This window comes from Cygnus olor, chromosome 1 (assembly GCF_009769625.2).
Source record: "Cygnus olor isolate bCygOlo1 chromosome 1, bCygOlo1.pri.v2, whole genome shotgun sequence".
In the NCBI taxonomy this organism is placed as follows: Eukaryota; Metazoa; Chordata; class Aves; order Anseriformes; family Anatidae; genus Cygnus; species Cygnus olor.
This window is the reverse complement of record NC_049169.1, coordinates 188,521,886-188,544,375: the sequence shown is the minus strand read 5'-3', so window position 1 is coordinate 188,544,375 and position 22,490 is coordinate 188,521,886. Positions and strand designations below refer to the sequence as shown.

The following is a 22,490-nucleotide window of genomic DNA, read 5'->3' as shown; positions in this document are numbered from 1 at the left end:
AAAGAACAAGAAAAGAAAGAAAAAGTTTAGCTCTGGTTATTTCGGCTGACAAGCAAATCATTTAGCAAATAATACCTCTAACCAGTTGTAAACTTGCTCCTTAAGGGCGGGTACCTTTTAAAATCTTCTTCAAATCCAACAATAATAAAAGTGATAGTACTGGCTGGTAAGAACAACTAGGAAGATCTCTTCTATACCACTATTATTTTAGAAAGCACAGACTAAGTGATTGTTTTTTAAACCAAGGACTACATAAGGATACCAAGTAAGCAAACAGGTTGTTCAAAACAAACCTTACATTGCAATACAGAATACATTTCAATCTATTTTCTCCATTTTTTACTATGCAAACAAGCATTATTCATACTTTTACTTCTCTGCCAATAGGTGGTGCCACTAATTTCAACAACTCCTTCCAGCCAGGAGAATAATGCCAGGAAGAGCTCAGGTGTGGGAAGGCGTTCAGACTGCTTTGGTACTCACAGCATGGCTGGGCAACAACTGGGGACCAGTAAAGGGTTCAGACAAACCAAACGAGGATCTCATCCACCTTAGGTTGTTCAAGTAAGATAAAATTTCATTTCACATTATGAATAATAAAAGCTTTTTATTGCTTCATTTCCTCGTATGCCCATGCATCCTAGTTCTGATTAAAACAGACAGCAAAAGCGTAAGTTCACTGTGAAAACAGCTGGCTTTGTATTTACAGTGCCACAAAAATTATTACTGAAAGTGTGCCTGGATCCTGTTCATAACCGTCTCCACATGGCATGGGTAAGGATCCAATAAGCCACTCAATTTTGGTTTCATATTCATTCAAATGCCAGCATCCCACCAGAGATCCAAATCCAGTCTGCTGTCAGCTGGGCACCTGCATGGTGACAGTCGGATCACTTTGGTCCTCACTAGTCAAACATGGGTGATGGCACAGCTCTGCCTTTGGCAGCACTTGGCAAAAGGAGGAGATGGGGAGAGAAGGGCCAGGTGATGATCACGAGGGCTTCACATACCACGATAATGGCACGAGAAATGGTCACTGACATCACTAAGATGTTACTGATCCATACACCTATGGCACTGAAGGATCCAGCTGATGAGAGCTGCAGGTAAAACTCTGTAAGTGTTGGCTCTGCTGCTCCCATTTCATTGCCTCTGCAGCCAGTGCAGGAGGCAGTGCAATCACGAGCAGGCAGCCAAGCTCACCTTCAGGTAGTCAACTGCACAGACATCTTTTTTTTTTTTAATGCTTTCCATGAATAAATGTGATGCTTATCTTCGGTGGGAGCAGGAACAGATCCCATGTATGGAAAAACAAAACAAAACAAAAAACTATCAGAGATTACGAAGAGTATCACTGTGCAAACTCTCCTGCAAACAACTGATGCATTTATACAGGTTGAGGACCACTGTCCAAACACGCTTTCCCTTGGAGAACTGTACCATGTGGTCTCCACATGTTTTGGATCCTCTCAAGACTGAATGTTTCACTGCTAGCACTGGTTAGTTTTCATTTCTCAAAAGACTTCATCTTGAAAGGGCAAAAGTATTAAACGTTTATCCATCAAGTGGCTGAATTGATCTTAAGGAGACACAGGACTTGCCACATGTTAACACTGTAAGCGCATGCCATGCAAACAGCTGGGAGAAAGTGTCATTTTCATAAATTATTCTGAAGGCACAAAGTAGCAATGGCTTTCTCCCACTTAAATGATAGAAGAGCAATCGTTCAGACAAAACTTTTTACTATTCCTATTAGCTCATGTGGAATGAGCAGCATCTCTACCACATGCAGTTATATAAAATACAAAAATCACGTTGTAATTATTAAGCAAGATCCTTAAAGTGCTACAAATAGCAGACCCGCTTTAAAGACCATACACATTAAAAATCAAGTGCAGAGAGATGACATGGTTTGCTCATGGTCACACAAATCAATTGCAGAGCTGGGCAGATTGCCCAAGCCCCTCAATTAAATCGTACTATGCAGAGACTGAGCCTACCGGAGCCTGAGTATGAAATATAATCAATATCCAAGAATGCAGTCTCAAGGATTTTCCCTCTGCACGTTGGAACATAATCTAGCCTCAACATGAGTCGGTGCTTAACAACCCCCCCCCAGCCCCCAATATAACTGTAGCCAGCTCCAGGCTGGACAGATTTACTAGATTCAGGGCTGACAGGTGTGATCAACAGATTTACCAACTCCCTCCTCAACAAGCATCTCGGCTGGAAGCGTGCCTAAAGAATAACCCTGTTTGGGTTAGTGGCAAAGTGTTAAAAACGAGGCAAAAGAATTTGATTTCCCCTCCTTCTTACACCACTGGGAGCCAGGAGTACCTCGAATGCAATCAGCGGAGCTCTACTACTGAAAGGTTGGCTGGATGTTTCCATGGCTGAAATAGAGATGTGCAATGTTTTCCATAATGTAAGAGGTCTCATTCTGAAATGACTCAGATGAAAACAATGACCTCACTGGCTGGCTGGATTTAACACAATTACACATTGGTCCAGTCTCAAACCTATTTCCCCCCTCTCCCAATCTCCACTCATACAGCCACTTCCCCCTGAGAGCTGTAAAAGGAGCAAAGGAAAATCAGATACTTCTCTCAGATATTTTACCCCCTTTTCTTAATTTTGCCAGTCATACCTGAAACCATCTGGAAGACTAGAAGAAGAAGCCTATCTACTGTCTAGCTTTCATGCCATAGTGATCAAGTTTATTGGTAGTTTTAATTTAAAGCCTGAAGATAAACGTATGGAGGGAGGATAGGAGAAGTACTAGGATAGGAACAAAAAGAAAAAGGCCAACACTCACAAAATTTGGTGCTCCTACTAAAGGCCAGGATATTTTGATATACAGGCATCAGAAAAGAAGTTGTTAGCTGTGATGGCTAAAAGAAAGTACGAAAATACAGGCTAAAGCACAGAAACCCCACAAAATACAATTGCAACAACAACAAATTGCTTGTTCGAGCAACCGTCCTTTCACAGTTAGAAAATTCCAGGAGCTGGTGATACAATACCAAAGCTTTCACAAATACTCCCACCATTTTGGAGAAGCTAGAGTTAAAACACCCTATGAGCACAGTGAAACCCTCAGATCTTCTACCCTCTTCCTTTTTCCATCTGGGAACTATTTTCCATAATGAAGGAATACCACTTTTTTTAGTTCTACTTTTTAATGTAATTTACAGAAATTAATATTTGATACATAAATGAAATTCCCATGAATATTATTGGGCAAACATGTCCCAAAAGGTATTAATAAGCTGTTTTGTGTCAATTAAAACATAGGCTACATACGCAGCCTTGCCTGAGAAAAGTTACTAAAGCTCATTACTTAATTAGTATACAACACTATCAATTAAACAAGGAGCCTGCCCATGTTACTTTCCATTATTACTCTGATAGTAGAGAATTAAGGAAATTAATCAGATGGTGTTTTAATTTGATTTTATGGTTCACTGGCAGCATAAACTCTGATGCAGTTTCATGCGGCCTATCATTTCTTTTTTCATGACTGGTTATATTAAGCTAAAGAAATAATGTAAATGAATGTTTCTTCAGTTATTTGGAGAAACATCTTGGTTAAAAATTCGTAGTAAAATCACGTTCCACATAAATCAATATCAGTGGATTGCTGAAATTTTATTAGAGAGCACAGATCTCATTAACAAAAGAACCTTCTCCTCGAAGTGGATGAAATGCCTCAGTAAATCTTTAGGTAAATGGCACTAGGGGCTAATTATTCTTCCTGGTTAAAAAAATACTAAAAAAATAATAATTCTGTATAAGTCTGAGCTCTCCAGCACAAATTAAAAGTTACTGAATAAAAGTCATTCCTTCCTTAACGTGAATTCTTGTGGACCCTGAACACCTGGAAGAAAAAGAAAACAAAAACTAGTGCAGAGGATACTGAGGATGGCATCCAAGGTTTACTTTCTCTTGCCTGAGTCAGGCATGATATTATCCTGAATCATAACATAGGCTGAGTTTTCTTAGATGCTTCCAATTAGATAGCTGTGCAACACAACATAAGCTTCTTTTATTGCAGTTTAAGATGAACTCACGCTTGAGGATGATGTGTAGAGAGACCTGCCATGCTCCTGTAATTTCACTGAGCCCAAGTGAAATCTGTATCAAAGTGTGCTTCCCAGTGTGAAGCCAAGTCACTCCTACACATTTTTATTTTTTATTTTTTGGAGTATTTGTGGTTCCTTTCCTTCTCCCTCAAATTATATTCTTTGTATTTATGCCTGTGTTTAATGTAAATCTGAAACAGTGATTTTGATAGACCTGACCACGAAACAGTCTGTCTTGTTCACTGTTTCATGCACTTCAGTACAAACTTTTACTCTGCATATAAAAAATAAATTTATACCTTACAATACATTTCTTCTTTTTGAAGTCATGTTCAGCATATAACCACTCTTGTTTGGTGCCTATAACTTTTTCTGTGCAGGCTTTAATAGTAACCACTCTTGTATAGTAGCTGCCCTTATTTAATAACCATGCCTTCATCATGAAAGCTGCAGGGGAAAAAAGTTAAATTTTACAGAACCCACCTTTGAATTTAAAACTCCAAGGGAATAATTACGTTTAACAGAAGCCATCGCTTGCCAATGAAGATATAAGATATTTGTACTACCTGCCAAGTTACACCTACAAAAAAAAGAGTCACAACCTTCACATTTCCTGGCTTTGTGCATTGAAATTTTCCAACTGTGCTACTGCACCAACACTGGCTTCCTCGTACAAAATGCATTTGTTTCAAGATATGCCCCCTTCCCCAGTACTAGCAAAGCAGCATCTCTGAGCAAAAAGACGATCTACCAAATGCACCAAAAAGATCACTTACAGGAACTCTAGTGTTATTCCACCTCTAACACGGTTTCATGGTATGAATTTGGGCACGTGTCCTAACCTCAGAGGAAAAGCAGAAAATGGTTTATCCCACTGAGTGTTTTGAAAATAATTTTTTAAACAAGTGTTCAAGTACTATTCGGGGGGGGGGGGGAGGGGGGGAAGCTTTTTATGCTAGCACCAAATAACACGTCCTTCACCTCACATGATTGTTTTACACACATTTTTAAAAATAATCTTTGAAGTCTGTGTTTATTCCTCTATTTGTTATGCCACTTTGTGCCAAGCATTTTTGTGTCTTTGCAGACTGCCTCAAAAAGGTGGATTAAGAAAGAAAACTTAACTCATTAACATTAACTCAGCTACAAATTTAAATATTTCAGATAAGTATAATTAGGCATCTATCCATTTGTCTGGATGATTTAAATAATTTTGTCTTCCAAGTGAAGCTGTTGACCAAACCTCCAGTTCTCCAAACCCCAAGTTCTCCAGCACATACATAGCAAAGATCTGGAATGGTCAGTGGCAAAGCTTTCATCAGCATTAGTTAAAATTAGATTCTTCACCTTGTCCACACATTTGGCGAATAAGTTGATTTTAGCATGACTGCTATTCTCCAGAGCCCTGATCCAGCAATTTAGATGGAGCACGCAGACACCTGAGCTTGCAGGCAGCATGTCAGAAAGTACCATGACTCTGCACGTGGATTGTTGCCTGCAGTGAGCTACAGCACTAGGACCCATGGATGGAAAGTGCTGTGTTTTCTGATATTTTAACTTATTTGCTGATATAGTCTGAGATGGAGTTCACTGGGATACCACTGCCCACTGTGTCTTACATCCTGGAGATTTCTCAATAGCTCAGGAGTTCCAGAAAATGCCTGATAACAATACAGCCTGAATTAGCTCTAGTAACTACTAGGCCAGTAACAGATCAGATCTCTCTCCATTTTTCAAATTGGGGTCTAGGTTTATAAATCATTGAGCAGGCTGACTTCTTACTGAAGCCAATAGTAGCTGAAAGCACTTCACTTTCACAGAGAGAGCTCTGCAAAACTACATCCTGTAAATTTAATTTTATAGATCTTTTGTCTGTTTTTAATCTGTTATATCAATGCAGACTTGCATCAGATAAGCCATTACTTCCCCACACTGCATTTCTCCAGAAAGAGTCGTTTATTAGCTCTGTGACTACATATTGACCTAGGATTTTATTTTCACTCATCTACTATGTTCAATGGCTCTTCTTAAAACACATTCCAAACGCAGTTAGCTCTGAGTTTTCTTTACTGTCACACTGTCTCTCTTGAAGGCCCTACAGACTTGGGTTATTCCAGCATGACTGCAATTCAGCTCAGATCAATGGAGTCTTACCACAAATGGGTACCACTTCCCATAAAACCTTGGTTTTCATTCCTGGAGCAATTTACTTCATGGTTTAAGCACATATGACTTCCTCCTATAGCCACCATATCTTTGTTTCTTGTATTATCATGTATGAAGTACATTTGCACTCATTCCCACCAGACCTTTGCCAAACCCTAGATATGCATCCTGTCTCTCCCTTATCCCTTTCACCCTTCACCAAAATCTTCGTAACAACAGCACAATAGAGAAGAGTAGCCATTTACATAAATTCTCTTTTCCACATCACATAGTAAAACACAGCTATAGCTGTCTGCTCTGAACCTATAAATACATGAACTGCAGCCAAGAGTTATCTTCCTGGCCTACAAAGATGCCCCTGACAAGCCTCACAGGCAAATTGTGCAATGTTTGATGTCTGCAGGGGACACCTACTGACGTGATAAATCATCTTCACCACTCAGTCTTGGTCATCTCTTGCCACCCATTTTTCCATAGATGGCTGATTTCTGAGCATACAATATTCAAAACACAAGAGTCAGAGACAGACGGAACAGATGAAGACAAAGTTGTCCCACAGGAAACGATCTCTGATTTGTAAAACATCTGCAAAATGAGAAGGCCACAAGCTCTAGTTTGAGGTGAAGAGGCTCTCCTGAGAGCCCAGTGCCAGGCCAGGCCACACAGCTTCACCGCCTCCATGCCATGCACCACCATGGAGACCCTGAGGCCTCTGCCTCAGGAGTGAGCGAGGCACTACTACTATATCGACAACTTCTCTGTTAGGAAGAAGGCTGTAGAAATGCGACACCACTTGGTGCATTGACTTTATTATATTGATTTATGCTTTCCCTTTAATTAAAAGGTACCAGGAAAACATTTGTTTTTGATTTGGATATTGAAATCCACCGAGACCTATTCCAGCAAACTCCTCAGTGCGGGTGCGGCGGGCCCTGTCTGCGTCTCCACAATGAATTACTTCCGCAACTGCACAGGCCTAAAGCCCCTCCGAATCCTTCCCCGTAATCCCCAACATCTGCTCCCTGTCCAGCCGAGGCCAACTGTGGGAATCGGCGAGGATCTGCTGTCAGCGCGGGCGCAGATGAGTAAACACGCGAGGGCCTGTGTCAGACCGCCGTGTGATTTCAGCTGAGAGCTCCGGACATAAAGCACGGTTCTCATTTAAGGCATTCGCAACGTCAAGGAAACACCTGTTAAGAAACTATCCAAAATAAATTTGCCGTGAGCCTTTCAAGAAAGGGAAAAAAAGAAAAAAAATAAAGTGATTGACAGCAGCAGTACAAGATCTGGCGGCAGCAGAATTCAAAGCCCCATTACAAACTTGGACTAATTGAATACACAAACAGCACTATTTCTCATTTTAGTACTAACAGTTACTATTTCATTTCTCATCTTCCACTTAAAATAGATACTCGTCTTACTGAGGTTTGACCTATTTTGCTATTTTGACCCGTTTTATTTCCTCCCGGCTGCAAAAGCCCTACAATGGCATGTTGTGTAGCTCGAGCAGAAACACTCCTCTAGCATTACACTTGAAAATCACGTCAGCAGCATATCATCATGAACAACTTTTAAAATAGCTTCTGCATGGCTAGTGAAAAAGGTGGACAGTGATACACTGCTTAAAACACACAAGGCACAGTAAATGGAAAAAGGGTAACTTTGCAATTAACTTTAAAATAGTAAAGGTATGGAGATTTTCCAAAGCCATTTAAGTGACATCAGAAAGCTAAAACGCTGAAGTCTTTCAGGTTTTGAATGTCAGGAACAACAGGAACTTTTGTAAAAGCTTACCAACAAACTTTTTCATTTAAATCAATGTTTTTTGCCTTTGGGATTGTGGAGGCCTATCCAGGCAACCTGTGGGGGCTCTTCCCTGCTTCCCTGCACACACACCTGACCAGCAGTCACACAGCAGGCTGCTCGCTAACAAGTTAGCTATTACTGGTGTGACTATTGTGGGATTTTGCAAAAATTCTTAAATGACTTTGGAGCACAGGTCACACTAATGTTCAAGTACAACTAGATCAAATATTTGCAATATTTTGCATTTCTCAGCTTCTTTCTATCCAAGGCTCTCCAGCAAGACGTATGCTGCTTACTAATTTGAACTCTACACTATGCCTGTGAGATAGGAAGTTTTATTTTCCCATACTATAAATATGGAAAGTGAACGTAGCAATTAAGCAACTCTCCCTACATCACACAGCAGTTCTGGGCCAAAGGCAGGTGAAGCCAGCTCCAGGTGATTCCCTTGGGAGGAAGGATGCCAGGGACAGCAAGTGCCTCCACAGAGGCACCCATGACCCTGTTGCTGTGCCTACACCAGAGGAGAACTAGAAAAATCCTGGGCATGGCACAACAAGCAGCCCAAAGAGTCTCTTTGCCCAAGTCAAACAGACTTTCTCCACCCGATAACCTTTGTTTATTCAGATTTCCAAATTCTGCTTGGTCCAGCTTTATTGAGACATTATCAGAGCCTTAGAAACTAATGTCCCACAGGATAAGAGAGAAGGTCTTTGCACAGTTGAGTAATAAGTTAGGTAACACAAAATGAAAAGCAGGGCTAAAAGGCAGTGGTCTTAACGGAGATCAGCAGCAGAGTCCAACAGACATCTGTGCTACAATTTCTGCCAATCTATAATTCACAGATAGTCCACAAAAAAGGTGAATAGCAAGGCATCAGTTTGATAGGATACCATCTCCCTTGAAGAGTATTTATAATAATACAAGTTAACAAGAACGAATGGCAAAAGGACTTTATGGGCAATAAAATAAAATTCAATGTCCTTAAGTGAAGACTGATAGACATAAGGAAAAGTGATAGTAGTAACAGCTGAAGGCCTAAGGAATGAGATCTTCTTAATCAGTGGTCCAAAGACAGCAAATGAGTATTAGGACTTAACAGTAACAGGATGAAGAAAAACAGAATATTCTGCTGCTGTAAAAATATGTGCTTCATCTACATCCTCCCTCCATTCAAAAATGAACACAGGAGCACTACAAAAGGTTGAATGAAAAGGTAGAAATAATCAGAATACAGCATGGTTTCACTGAGTAACAGGTAATGTGATGATATTGCATTTCTGGAAAAAAGAGGAAGAGAGACTATAAAAACCTGTGAAGACAAGAATGGCAGAAAATATGTAAGCAGAATAATTGCTCCTTTCTTCTTCTAGTACAAGAATAGGGGGACATAAGATCAGACAGCAGGTACAAGGTTCAAACACAGTTATAGGTAATATGCTTTCGCATGTATTGTGTAGGATTCCTTTGGGATGTCGTAGACCTGAGAGGGTTATATGATTTTAAAATCTTATCTTAAACTTAACATTACACAGCTTCCTGGAAGAAAAACCCACTGACATTTAATAAACACAAATATACTGATTCTGGGTATTGAAATCCCTAAGGTGCTTGCAGCTGAGACGGAATCACAGAAATATCATTATATTCTTTTCTATTCTTACACTCTTCCTAACCATCCACTACTGGGCATCATCACTGTCAAGGAAGTGGGTTAGATGCCTGTATCCGGACCAAATACACATAATTTAGATTGCTTTGTCTGGGGTCTGCAAATAAAGGTGATGAGTGTCAGGAAAAAAAACAACATTGATGCAAGCAACTGGGCAAGACTGAGAGGATGCAGAACAGTGAGTGGTCCATCTCATTGAAGCTACACTGATCCCTACCCATCTTCTTATCCTCATGTCTCCAAGTTACCTATTGATCCCCCTTGCTTCCTACACTTCCTTCTAGAACCCCCTCTTCCATTACGTTCATTAAATTTGGTGATCTTATGTTTGTCCTTCAGGTGACAACACTCAGAGAGTCCTAGTGTGCCGGAAAAGCTGACCTGTGAAGGTGAACAGAGTTGAGGGTTCTCTGGGCTAGCCACCAACCATTACTAAAGGCCACTTGTTTCCAAAGACAGACATTGAAAAAAATATCTGAGCTGTTTCTTCTAATCCACATAGCATATATAACGTCTTCTGCATGGATACTTGACACACGTTATAGTGAATAGCCCCATTATCTCCAAATGGTGATCATCTATTTCTTTCTCCTTCACTCTCAAATGATGGAAAAACTAAGGACTAGGCATGTAAGAGCTGGGATGTGACTAACTTGTCTCACAGCCAGGCTAGGTAGCTGCCTGTGTTATATAAACCCATTACAGGAGATCTTCAAAGCTTTTAGTTTTGCGTAACAGACAAATAAAGTAAGCTAAACTGATGATGAAGCAATGTGTGCTTCAATTAAGAAATAAAAGGGAGAAAGGTACCTCAATGCAGACATTAGTTATGCAGAGCTGTTTACAGACTATTTTACCACAGGAAAGCAAACACCTGACTGACAGGCTCTCATGTTGAACTCCTTCAAAAGTGACAAGCTTTCAGACCACAAAACCCATGGTGTAGCCAGCTTGCACCTTCCTAATGAACTTGCTCTGTAAACTGAGGCTTCACAATCCTTCCCAGGTGGCTACTCCATTTCCCAAGACACAGAAGAGAGCATAGCTCCAGAGAGAGAGCTTGTCGTGAGCATCCAAAGCACTATCAATGCATCACCTCCTCCTTGCAAACACACTTTCCAGCATAACCACAACCAGCCTGACACCAAAATAGGTAACTTGGAGCACACTGAGTCTCTAAATCAAACCCTGAAGTCCCTTCCTCTCCTCTTTTGAAAACAGCCAAGCACACACAGGCAGGAAGAGAAGGATGCTGAAAATCTGGGCTAAGCGGGGAAAACGCTCACAGAACAAATCCCATAGCCATATATAATTGAATAATCCAGATTTTGGCTTACTCAGGTTTATGAGAACCAAAACAGCATTTGAAATGCTTATTTTTGCTTTCCTTTAAGTTTAATTAAGCTTGCCTTAGGCTCACAAGCCTATCAAATTTGATACTCATTTTTAAGTAAGATTACTGTTTGACCTGAAGAGTTTTCTTACCTGTTCTTCCCTTAAAGTATGCCCCAAGCTCATTCACTCTCTTTTACTGTTTTACCTTAGGCTTTACAGCAACATGGAAATAATATCAGCGCAAAAGATTTTATTAGTTTTTCAAAGTAGCTGAAAAATGTTAGCCGCACCAAATAGTTTCAACGGTGTTTGTAGACTCAAGGGGTCCTCCTGTGAGGCTCCAGGTTAGGTGAGATAGGAGGCTTTTCCTAGCTATAGGTTGTGCTATCCTGCTTCTCTCAGATCAGAAATTGAGGCTTTCTGAAAGGGTTTCTGGCTCCCACAATAAGCCCATTTGCTACAGGCAGCATAAGTATTATCAAAGGCCTCATTACAGTTGTCAAAAGCTGTAGCTATTTGGTAACTGACAGGAAAAACGTGGGTTTGCAACTCCAAAAAATACATCCAATAGCTTTACTGAGTCTCCAAATGGTACAGGAATTTGTGAGAAAGAAATAATCCAAAATATTTGTTAACTTCACCTCTCCAAAAATTCATAAATCAGCAAGGAATTATTGTTGAAGCAGAAAAGAGTGCTAAACTCAGTAGAGCGACAAGGTAGCATCATGCTAATGAAGTCATTCAGCTATTGCATAGATAAAAAGGATTATAAACCTGTGCAGCAGTTAAAAAAAAAAAAAAAAGCTCTGAAGTCAAGTATTTCAAAGAGAGAGGATTCAAAAACTGTCCTTTGTGCTGTTATTACATTCTAGACCATTAATGAAACGACCCAAGAGAAAGAAATAAATTCAAGGGCAGAGCAGGGTAGAAAGAAGGATATAGCTAGAGGAAGATTTAGAGTGCCAATTCCCTGTTAATGGTTCAGATTCACTCAGACAGGATATGGTCACAAAGCTCTAGGGATTCACACATCCCTGCCTCAATTCGAGGCACTAATAACCAATCAGTAGTTTGGATAAGACTCTATAAATATTTAAAATTTTTAATCTTCTGAGTGCCAAGAATAACATTTCCCATCATGTCCTTGCCTTTCCCACAGCAACAATGATGAGATTTCTCATCTGGCATTGCTGGCACCAGAATGATGTCAGGTGGTTTTAGTAGTGGCAGTCAATTAACTTAAAAAGTTACATCTAATTGATCCATTTCCTGCTCTGATAAACAACTGTAAACAAATACTTTTCTTCAAAGAGGGAGCTTTGTTCACAAATTAAAAAGGGAAAGGGACCATCTGAATTATGCTAGCCATGGCTGTGTCAGGGGTTTTATTATAAACACTATTTTTAGGACTCTAAATGAGTGATGTGACATTAAATATGAGCCAAATTCTTCTCCAGTTTAACATGACACTGGCGATTCCTCGCACAACAAATCTTTGCCTTTTTTTTAAACCTCTTCTATGTTACTGACAGCAGAGCGTATGTATATTTACATTATTTTGATCTTCCTAATCTGTATGTAGCCTTTCTACTACATGCTTATTTTTGGCACAGGAAGCTCACTACCCCACTTCGCTTATACTTTAGTAAGGTTCAGTGTCTGATTCCTGAGTCTCAGCAGAATAACAGCCCTAGGAGAAGAAAGCCAAATCACTTCTGTTTGTAATTCTCATTACATGCTCCCAGCCCCCATTTTTATAAGCATGCATTTTGTGGTGACTTTCGTAAACCTTTTAAAAGATACACAACCGCTGTATAAGCCTCTGTAACAAGAACTCCTGGCTAGTTGGAACTGTTCAGGGAAGAATTTTAGCATAAACTTCTTAGGCTTTCATGCTAATTTGAAAGAGGCCGTGACACACTGTTACTTGTGGGATGTCAGCTCCTCCACAGCCTTCACTGAAAAGCTATGCTATGAGTTAAAACTTCAACCTGACTATTCTTCCCAGGGTAATTTTGTTCCCTTACCTCACCCAATATCAGAATGGTAGTTCTGATTTTTGCAACCATCACAAAGATACTTGCTTGCCTCTCTAAATACTTGCAGATCCAATGATATGGCATGCTACATAAATGCTTAAGCACTTTTGCTACTACTATATCCTCCTCTGGCACACAGTCAGAAATTCTTAAATCTAGAGGATTAAAATTGTCTGTCATTTCATTAGCAAAAGCGTTTGTTGAACTAATTAGGAGATGGCAGTCTGTTGCATTTATTTTTAATTTGGATATGGACACACATCATGGTTCAGGAGCTTAAACCTACCTCTATTAAAATGCACAGTTCACACAACGCTTGAGCAAAGAGATCAAGTGATTGATTTCCACACGCTGTCAGCTGCTATGTCTGTTTTGACAGACTCAGGATGCTTCCACATCCAATTGCCCTAACATGGTTATGTACAGCCTAACGCAGCTATTAGCATGCCAGTAAAGTTTCTGAAAATGATCTTAGCCCCACGTATTGACTCCAGACACCCTATGTTTTACCTAACACAGTTTTAAAGACAGGAAATTAAGACCAAATGCAAATTGGCAAACTAAACAATATAACCTGACCCTGTGTGCCATTTTGTACTCAAGTCCCAGGACATGCTCATAGGAACAAGGTATTTCCTATAAGCCTGAAAAGACCATATCCACGCTACTTTATCAAACAGCGAAAAAAGCTGTATCTTATCTACCAACCAGAGAGCTTAAGGATGGTAATCTAGGACAAACATGCTGAAACTGCAAGCTCTAGACATTCAATACATAAGTCTGCAGAACCAGAACAGAATCACTGCTTACAGAAGAGCTTGAACAGGATTTAAACTAGTGTGTGGAGGAAGAAGAAGAAAAAAAAAAGGCAGCCCAGTAAGTTGAACAGCCCAGAGTGTGGCATTACTAATGACAACCTAGTTAGGTAACACACTACAAGACTTGCTTCTCCCTATCTGGGCTTCTCTATCAGTCTCAAATCTTCAGATCCAGTCAGAATCTTGCAACACACTGGGATCCTCCTTTCCATACTCTCAGCCTCCCGCAAAATGCATCTGCATTCCCCCTTGTCTCTTCTACCTCTCATCCTGGAAGTTGTCATCTTAAATCTTCACACTTGCCAGTGCCTGACGTGGATTTCCAATTCACATCTCCACTAAACCCACTGTTTTGTCCAGAGTCCAACTACAGGTGTACCCTAATGGTTGCTGAGGTTTTCTGAGCAGGCATGTATTAAAGATATCTCAGAGGATGAGAAAAAGTAGCATGGAAACTCTGGACAGAACTTCAGTAAGCACTAGGACTGCGTCCCTGAAGGAAAAACAAGAGGAAATAGCAGTCAGTTTACTGAGAAAGGCAAATAAAACCTGAAGATGTTGGCAATATAAGGCATATTTGTATGTTCAATTAGTTTTACGTTTCTGAAAGTAAAAGAAATCACAAGAAATTCTTTCCTAGGCAGTCCTAGGCTCTTTTACACAGTATTCACAATTCAGCAGTCAAGGAGAAAGTTTCTCCTCTGACAAGCCTTTTTCTGGAGGCCCACTCTTCACAGGACCTCTTTCCCTCAGGACCACCTTAACTGTTCCAATGTCCAGAGAACTAATACAGCTTAATTCTCACAATCATGGGAATTAAAAGATTAAAACAAAATACTGGTGGAAACAAGTTCAAGTTATAAATGGCAAAACAATACCAAAAACATAGCCCTGTTTCTGACCATGAACACTATCCCCTTCTGACTCAAGAAACTAGAAGCACTTGTATATCTTTTTCACCAAACTCACAAAGAATCCAGACCAAGAGATAAGACAGCCCAGCGATATTACTGCTAACATAAGAAGAACATTTACAGATAAAGGAGGAGATATGAAACACTGTAGATTTTCAAATCCTTAGAAATCTTGCTGAACCTGGCAGCCTCAAGTCACCAAAGAATTCCCAGAACAGTAAGTACTCCCCTCGATTCTTAGAAAAAGGTATTGTGGACATCCATGAAGATTTTCATGGACATGAGGTCAAAAGCAGGTATGCTTATAGGAAAAATAGATCCAGAACTTTGGATTCAGGGTTCCCTACAGAGCATTCCCAAGAGTCTGTTCAGGCATAGTGAAATCGAGGAATAGCCGAAAATCAAACAGTTGCATTTCTGTTGAGATTGAGGTAAATCTTCCTGTTCTAATTCTTGGATTACCGTCTTTGGTTTTATGTAACAGATACAGTGAGAAAATTTTCCTAATGTAGCATTAAAGTTAATTTGGATGCTTTTAAGCCAAAAAATATGTTCTGTTTGACTGGCATGATAAAAACTGAAATTTAAAAAACATTGCCTAGTATACACAGAATTGCTGTAAAGATGACTAATCAATCTTGCTAACCCTGAGGGAAAAAAATAAAAGGAAACAATAACAGAAATTAACACAAATGATCAAATAACTGGAAGTGCTACATAAAAGAACTGGTCTACAAGTATATTTATAAATTACTCTCCTTTCTGAGGGCAATGAAATACCATGCTTTTGAAAGAAATGAAAAAGCAATCAGATGCTGAAACAGATGTATTCTGAAGAGAGCTAAAACTAATAAACTCTTCATCTACAGCTTAATGAAGTAGAAGGAAGCAAATTACAGGTATTAAAACTGCAAAACCAGAAGTTCAGTACGAGAGCCAGAGAAGCTGTTGGATAACTGGACAGCAGGGCTGGGGGAGTTCCAGGCAAGCCTGTATGCTTCCTGGTACAAAGATCCTGTGGAGAGATATCAGTGAGGCTAAGAGAGCCCACAGAGCTTGAAAGGCCAGCCGAGGAAGAGGGGTCAGAGAGGCAATTAAACTAATGCAAACAAAAAGCCCCAAGACCACACGGGTTTTCAGCAGAGCTTTATAGCAGAAGACACTGCATACAAGGTACACAATCTCTACCCACTCTGACATATCTAGAAAGTACAGAGGTTCCCAAAAGCAAAAGCGTGGCCAATCTAGCAGCACCAAAATAAACAGTCTGCTTTGAGTCTTTCATAGGCCAATCTTGTCTGAGTGAAAAAAAAAAATAATTAAAAATTCCTCCCCAGAAGAACAAAAACCATCTTCATCTTATATCGTTCAAGCAATCAGGCTTCCTATGGACAAACCATTGAGACTCAGATATGGGCAGCCAGGAGCTACATAAGCACAGACATGAACTGGTCCCAAGGCAGAAACAGTAGTATATTTAGGTTCTTACTTAACATGTATAATCAGCTTCCAGACTGGTGCTGGCTTCTAACCCTATGCTTAGCTCTCAAAACCACAGCTGCTCTACCCAACCATGCATATAATAAATGAAGTTAGGAGATTGCACAAAACAGAGTAATTGCAACATTTGTTCACTATCTGTCAAAGGCTTCTTGATGCTTACACAGTGACCTGTTCTGAAAAATTTTTCTTGAATAAGGAGGGGTGTTTAGAAACAACAACGATTTGGGTAACCATACTAGACCTTCCCACACACCAGGGTTAGCAGAGAGAATCCCAGAATAGCTAATCTACAGCAGGAAGACACAAGTATCCCTGATTACTTGTTGTTATTCACTTTTAATGAATTCCTGTTCCAAAACCTCAAAAAATGTAAACCCCAAACAAGAATACCTTCCCTCTCACTTAACCTCCCCCTGTCCACCCCTCCATGTAACAGAATGTATGCTAATGAAACACAGTGCAATCATATTAAGTTTAACAAGAGCAAGTGCCAGATTCTGCACCTGGGAAGGGGCAAACCTGGATATATGTACAGACTGGGGGATGAGAGCCTGGAGAGCAGCCCTGCAGAAAGGGATCATAGAATCATCTATCTTGTGCTGGGGACCCCAAACCTGGATGCAGCACTCCAGGTGGGGCCTCATAAGGGCAGAGTAGGGGGGGGACAATCCCCTCCCTCAACCTGCTGGTCACCCCTCTGTTGATGTAGCCCAGGATGCAGTTGGCCTTCTGGCCTGCAAGTACGCACTGCTGGCTCATGTCAAGCTTTTCGTCTACCAGAACCCCGAAGTCTCACTCAGCAGGGATTCTCCTTGATGACAAGTTGAACATGAGCCAGCAGTGTGCCTGGACAGCCAAAAGGGCCAACTATACCCTGGGGTGCATCAGGCACAGCACTGCCAGCAGGTCAAAGGAAGGGATTGTTCTACTCTGCTCTGGTGCAGCCTCACCTCAAGCACTGTTTGCAGTTTTGGGTGCCACAGTAAAGGGAGGACATAAAACTACCAGAGAGTGTCCAAAGGAGGGCAACAAAGATGGGGAAGGGTCTGGCAGGGAATACGTATGAGTAGCGGCTGAGGTCCCTTGGTTTGCTCAGCCCAGAGCAGAGCAGGCTGAGGGGAGGCCTCATGGAGGCCTGCAGCTCCCTCACGAGGGAAGCGGAGGGGCAGGCGCTGAGCTCTGCTCTCTGGGGACAGCGACAGGACCCGAGGGAACGGCATGGAGCTGGGACAGGGGAGGGTCAGGCTGGGTCTTAGGGAAAGGTTCTGCACCCAGGGGTGGTCGGGCACTGGGACAGGCTCCCCAGGGCAGTGGTCACAGCCCCGAGCCTGCCAGAGTTCAAGAAGTATTTGGACAGTGCTCTCAGACACATGGTTTGGTTTTTGGGTGGTCCTTTGTGGAGCCAGCAGTTGGACTCAATGACCCTTGTGGGTCCCTTCCAACTTGGGATATTCTATGATTCTGTAAGATTGCTCTATTCATATAATCTGATACTCAAGGTTATCAGTCAATGACCTCTATCAGTTATCACTTCTATGACTCGCATTATGAAAAATCGGGAATTTCAGTAATACATCAAGTTGTAAGGTTTCCAATTCTACTATTATTTTAAGTACAAAGCTGAAGGAATCTGTAATTAAACAGCTCCAAGATAGACTAGAGTTTGTGTGGTCTGAACTAATCAAGTATGTACTGCTCCTAACCTCAATGAGCTATATAAAACTAGTTTTCTATTTATTAAATGATTTGTAGATTAGAAAAAAAAACTACATTAGTGGTTAAAGAAAAAGGACTGTTAGAAATTGCTCTTCTTATTTGGTACATATCAACACAATTACCAAAAAGCATTCTAGACATTGCTCAAAATGGAACAATCAGATTCTAACAATAAACGAACTCCTAAGAACAACTGTCTCTCCCAAAAGCTTCCTTTTGAAAGAAAGGACAACAATACCTACTTGACCAAAAGGCTACTGGCTGGCACAACTTTGATTACCATCACCTGCAAATCTTGCTGAATATGACAACTTTGAAGCAGAGGCTGAGCAACAGGATATCACATACATATGCATTTCATTGTTTATAAGTTGATGCAAAAAGGGAATTATGAAGGAAATACATGTCCTTCACATGTAGGATTTGTTACAGAAAAGAGATGATGTCTTGATTCTACTAAATACAGGAGACCTCATTCTTGTCATCACACTACTCCAGCACATAATGCACAGGAAGAGGAGTGTATAACCCTACATCAACAATTCTGAATGAAATATTAAAAAAACAAATACCAAAGATATCAGAATATTAAAATGCTAATTCAGGCTTAGCAACAATTAAGGGCTTATGACAGATTAATAGGAAACTATCTTGTGGGTCACCGAACTTGCATTGGCCTCTCACGTTGACAGCAGTGCAAGGTGTCATTTCAAGTACACATTTACAACGCTTGCTCTAAAAGCAGCAAAGTGCACTGCTCTGACTTCTGCAGCTCCTGCTGTACCACTTTAAGTGCCGAAATTGTCCATTTTTTCAATAAGGTATTTCTGTCAGCTTGTCACTTCATGAACTTAAGTTCCTCCTTTAGAAAGCAGTTTGTTTTTTCCTCTCTTCCTCTACTATTACCACTGGAGGAGTTGTCCTGGAATTTCCTCACCCTAAAAAGCAGCTCTTCATAAGCACTCTTCAGCTGAAGTTTATACTTGTTCACGTCCATTTTCATCAACACTGTTCTTCAGTATTAATAACACATCTCCTCATTTGGTACCTATCTCCATACATTTTTTTAAGTAGAACTATGTTCTACTTAAAAGCAGAGGGAATCTGCTTTTGCTGTCTTTCAACGTACAAGGCAAAATCTTAATCTTTTCTGCTTTCCCCAAGCATCTGAGTAGTAGCCCTTCAGTGTCATAGGTGACAGTGTCATACGTGCCATTTTCAAGACAGTGTCATAGGTGACATTTTCATTCAAAAGGCAAGAGGCTTACTGGACAGTCCATCACAAAATAAATGAAGAAATAAATCTGTAGCAAAAGCAATGATGCCCTTCAGTGGAAACCTACAGTTGCAAAAGAAACTACACTCCCTGTATTTCCCCTGTCACCTTGGTTGAAAACCACCAGGAGCACCACTTCTACATCCTCTCTGTAAATGCCATGCAGACAAGCTAGTGGCTTGAACCGAGATACAAAATTCAACTCCAGTGAAAGGTGTTCAAGTCAGAGTGAAAATCCAGTCCATTCAGCTTCCTAAACGTATCCATCCGGTAGAGCTCTTTCAGCTACTAATTAGAATATTCCAACTGACAAAGAACCTGGAACTTTCCCTCTTGACACCCATATAGCTGTCAGCTGCATCGCAAAGTAATGGGAGATGAGGCTCAAGTGACAGACCTGGATGCGAATTCACCACCATGAGAGGGTCTGAGATCACAAGCAGGATCCCACAGAATCACAGATACTTTGCAAGCACTTCAAAGGTGTCCAAAACCAAAACTAGCTCATAATCAGCCTGCCTCATGCTTGGCAGAAGAAAAGAAAGGACAGGAGGCTGTGCAAGTCAAGGAGGGAGCAAGTTTGAAAGCGGTAATCCCTGCTGCAGAGCCTGAAGCTAGATCTCTTTGAAGCCAGTAACCTACCAAACCATGGAGGAATCCTTTTCCCCCCATTGGCTCTGCTGGTATGATACAGCATAGCAAGAGGGCACTGCCAGATTTCTTACTGGAATGCACTGTGTAATCGGAGGGACTGCTTGAAGAGTGCAGCTCCTCCCGCTTGCAGCTCCACGACAACTTTCTACAACTACCCAGTTGCTTTCATGGCAGTGTAGTATCAGGAAAATATTTGATATATTTTTAGCTTTCTTTTATTGTAGCTTAGCAGCTGGATTCAAAGCCAGCCAACACCGTGTGATAGAGCTGACCTCTATGGATCAGTAACACATGCTCTACCAACCACCTAAGAGTCCTGTAAGACATGACAGAAAGGGCCACATCAGGGAATACAGTTTTTAGGGTATAAATCCTCATGGATCATGGCAGAAGGTGCTGCCCACTGCCATCCAGATTATTATGGTTAATCAGCAGCTTTTCATGCTTCAGTCAATCCCGGATAGTCCAATTTCATTTTTTTTTTTTTGAAAAAATACAACTACTACCTGTAACATGAGAGAAGACAGAGGACTAACTGGATTAGTGACCTGATACAGCAACAATTTGTATGGCTTGGCTTGTCATAAATCCTGCTTAAACTGTATCCTCTCTTACAGCTGGACATCCAGTGACCCTCAGTCTGCTTGGCCTCTTATGGAAATGACCAGAGCAAACCACTTCTGATTAAATCAAATCCCTGACTGCTGAACTGACATACCTTCGCTTGGCAAGGTTGAGAAGGGCAGGGAAGAACGTGGCTGTGCTTTACGTGGAAATTCAATCTGTGCTGGGGATATTACCAACTGTGGAAACATTTGACTTAAAGAGTTATGTGTTTCCATCTATTAACATACTTCCCACACTTGCTCACATCTGCCCAAATAAGCTATGAAATAAATATTTTCCACACTGTAAATATAGCACATATTTCTAATGCTCAGTGATATATCACATAATCAATCCAAAATGGTATAAGCCAGCTTTTGCAACCATGCCATTCACGGTACACCTCAGCATGCAAGTAAACAAGTTAAACAAATTTCACAGACATCTACTTAACATTCAGTTTCTCTTTTGTATGGACATAAAATTAGTTTCATTTTTTAAAGGTAACTAGTATCAAGAGCTTAGCAGAGAAACAGGCAGTGCACTCCTTTTCTAGAGGAGCACCTGTGACAAGAGCAACTTCCTTATGCCCGTCTGCTTTCTAAATATCAAATGAATGCCTGACACACAGAAATAGCAAGATGGAATATTAGTATCAAGGGTGACTCACAAAGCAATAGGCCTCTTCATTTCACTATGCTTTGAAGATCTTGATTTATTCTTTAAAATAGTGCCTTTCTGTCATCAAGAGTTGAATCACTACCACATGCAGCTCCCTTTACTTTTGTTAAATCTTTGAATATCTCAGAGATATTTTGTTTAGTGAATCTTCAACAAGTATATCCTTCCTCCAAAGCATTTAGTTATTTTTTAATCAAATCCAGCAATTTCTGGGTTTCATTTTCTGAATTTTACTTGTTTTAACCTCAGAAATACTAGGCATTCCACATGCACATTTCCCCAATTTTAGAAATTAACTGGGCATCTCTAGAACATTAGAGATTCACTGAGCAAAACCACAATACCCTTTCTCCTAAATGTTTAGTTGGGCGACATAATAGAATAGATGTTAATAATTGCCAATTAAAAAATTTAGAACCTGTATTATTAAAAAAAAACCTAGCAATTACTACTTTTACAGCTCTCTTTCTAAGATTTTACTAGCCAGCATGTCTACCAAGGTAGCCAAACAGTGAAATTAGCATTTGAACAAATAATATGGAAAACCTTCAAACCTTTTAACATGGTAGAAAACCTGAACGATACATTTTGAAGATAAAGTATGGAAAACACAAAAACAAAGAATGTCATCCAAATGATACCTCCATTAAGACAACCATAATAAGGACCAACTAAAATCTGATTACCTTTTTCTGGTGGTCTCAGCTTTATTAAATACTAATTCAGAAGCAAAAAAAATATTTTCTAGAAAATAAACTACTTGTAGAAAGCTGGAGGAGAATCTCCTCGCTTTGCAAAGTTTGACCGAATGAGAAATACTTGCTCTGTGTTAAAAACAAACCAAAACAAACGAACCAAAACATTCTCATCATGCTTTGCTGAAGACAGCCGCCACAAAAATTGCAGAAGCTTCAAGTCTGTTCAGGATATTGTCTAAAATAAGTACTGGAGTATTTGCGCGGCTTATAGGGAAGGAAAAGGAAAGGCTGAGGTAATGCCTTGCTTGGAAACTCGTCAAAGACTGAAAGGACTGATGGCTGGAGAATTCCTCCATTTGCTTAGGCAAGTTTATTTGCAGGACAGCAGTAGTCCAGGACTTGGCAAACTTGACTGTAATAGCTGTTACCACAATTGCCATACTATAGGTACAGTTTGGCTAGCTTTGTGTACAAAGGAAGCAACAAAACAGCTAGCTCTTTTGCCAGTTTATGAAATGCACTCT

The 22,490-nt window shown here is 40.4% G+C and overlaps 1 protein-coding gene and 1 long non-coding RNA gene across 11 annotated transcripts in view; one reads left to right on the top strand and one right to left on the bottom strand.

Moving 5' to 3' along the window:
- ATP8A2 (ATPase phospholipid transporting 8A2) overlaps positions 1 to 22,490 on the bottom strand; it is a 328,555-nt gene that overhangs the window by 38,984 nt on the left and 267,081 nt on the right. The window lies entirely within an intron of this gene.
- LOC121063495 lies at positions 19,447 to 20,738 on the top strand. 2 transcript variants are annotated; one of them, XR_005816030.1, is made up of 2 exons: positions 19,447 to 19,916; positions 20,599 to 20,738. It is a non-coding gene; the product is annotated as an uncharacterized LOC121063495 (long non-coding RNA). The 2 variants fall into 2 exon arrangements; XR_005816031.1 differs by having other exon boundaries at positions 19,447 to 20,010.